Source organism: Lepidochelys olivacea (genome assembly GCF_965140295.1).
Source record: "Lepidochelys olivacea isolate rLepOli2 genome assembly, chromosome: 22".
Classification (NCBI taxonomy): domain Eukaryota; kingdom Metazoa; phylum Chordata; order Testudines; family Cheloniidae; genus Lepidochelys; species Lepidochelys olivacea.
In genome coordinates this window covers 18177640-18179941 of record NC_140432.1, presented here as the reverse complement: position 1 = coordinate 18179941, position 2302 = coordinate 18177640, and positions in this window count along the sequence as shown.

Sequence of the window (2302 nt, the reverse complement as noted above, 5' to 3'; positions counted from 1 at the left end):
TAGCGTGGGGGAAATTCAAGCTTATACCACTAATTCCTGGGTGTGACCACAATTATTTTCATGTTTTGTTGGTTTTACTGGATTAAAAAAAAAAAATTCTGGCAGGAGTGCCTTCCAGCAATCCAGCCAATTCAGTGCTGTGCAATAGGGAATCAAATGATCAACCACCACCACAATACGTAAGCATACATGAAAACAGCCGCTGTGGGACCCTGCAACTACTGCAGTGTGGGTCCCAACCAAAACGCACTAACATAGCCCAGCCCAGCTCAGCACTTTGAGGCAGATTCAGCTGCTGCCAACAGGCTGGGAGGGTCTCCTGTTAATTGCCGCTGAGATTCCAACATGCAAGTGGGTGTCCACAGTGCTACTGAGAGATGGACGTTGCAGTACTTGGATCAAGTCTGGTCTTGTGCCTTGTCGTCAAGCGTCTCCAATCATTTAGTGCTCCTCACTTGGTGGTCATCTGGCATGGCTGGCCAGGCTTTTTAAGGTTAAAGCCAGTGCTATAAGCAGTACTTAAAAGGCCCTCTGTTGATTTTTGTACCCGGACTACTATCTAGCTGATCCTGCCATGAATCAGCTCCAGAAGCCAGGTCTGAGGGCAGGTGGTGTGAGCCACCCAAGTGCATTTTACCATTGAGGAAAAGGAGGAGAGAGGGAAACAGAGTAAAGAAAGAAGCGGGACAGAGAACTGGGAGAGCAGGTGTGGGAAGGGGAAGAGGGAGAAGAGGAGGCAGAGGAATTAGGGGGTCTGTGCTAGTGGAGAGCAGGACGGCAAGGCAGAAAGGAAGAATGGAACTGGTGCAGTTAGATTGTTCTCAGGCAACACATCTGAGAGAAGTTGTCCCTAAAAAAAGGTTTGGTGGAGAGAGGAGGGTCTGGCTCTCTGTGCAGGCTGTGTCAGTGTGCTAAAGTCAACCTAACTACAACAGGCAACCAGTCCCATTGAGTTCTGGCCACCACTCCTTACGCAAGAGGGTTAAGCAAAAGACTGACTACCCCACCCCCACCAGGCCTCAGAAACCCTGCAGTGAGAGGCTTGGCAGAGAAAGTACCTCTGAACAAATGGCAGCTCCAAGAACAACTGGGATGGGGTGTTGAGAAGAACCCTTGAACAACTAGAGATGTGGAATACTTGAGCCAAACACCTCCTCTCCCCCCGTTAATGACTCCAGCCTGATGAGTGACTCTCTATCCCATTCTCTCTATCCCATTCTCTGAGGCTTTTTAAAGTGTTGGCCATTATTCAATCATTAAATAAATATCAAAGGAGCTTGGCATGCCACAGTGAGAAATCAATTGTGGGCAGGCCTTTATGAGAAATCCCGTCATCTGCATCTCCCAGGGCTCGCTTGGCATGCCGAGGGGAAACGCGACCTGTTTGCTCAAGGTGGGAGTTGGAAAGACTGCCGGCTGGGCAGCACTTTCGTAATAAGCGTAATGACAGTGATCAGTTCACCTGCAGCACTTTACCTTCAAGGAGCTGGAGGCCATTTACAAACTCTGCTGAATTACACCTTTTAACCTGCTCTAGCGGGAGGTGGGGAGCATGTTAAAATGCCAGTGATCTAATGCCAGGGTGCTGGGCATGATGCAAGAACTTGAAAGGAACAGCCAGCTGCCTTACCCAGATGGGGGAATGAAGGCAGAACAAAGCGAACTCGCTTGCCCGAGGTCCCACCCCATGTCAATGACGGTTGTAAATTCAGGAGTCCCGACTCCCAGTCCTGCTGCTTTAACCACTAGGAAAACTTCCTTTGGTACATATACTTGAAAAAAACTGTTTGAATTCATCTCCTTGTTTCACAGGTGTCATGGTTTTTGCAACCAGGCAGCGCCAGAAGGAGGGAGCCCATGGTCTGAGATCATTTAAACTGAATGGGAACCGGCTCACAATCAGAAAAATGTATCTGTTTGTTTGGTATGCATTACTCTGCTCTATTATTGAGCCAGGCCCATTGGTCCCACCAGATCCACCCTCCCTTACCCAGCAATGACTCCAGCCTGACGAATGACTGGTTAGCAATGGTCACTAGCTGATGCTTCCAAGGAAGGCAAAACATCCCTTGCACTGGTGGCCAACTTCTTCCTGTCCCCAGCTGGTGAACGGCTTCTGGCTTGATGCTGTGTCCAAGGAGATAGTAGAACTCTGCCATCTATGGTTGAACCCATCCCCACCCTTCCTCCAGATGCTGCAGAACCCGCCCTGCCCTGGAAACACTTGTCCATGCCCATTCATATGCTCCCAAAGAGCCAGCTTTTTGCCTTTGAAATACATCAGGTAGCAGAAAATGGGTAA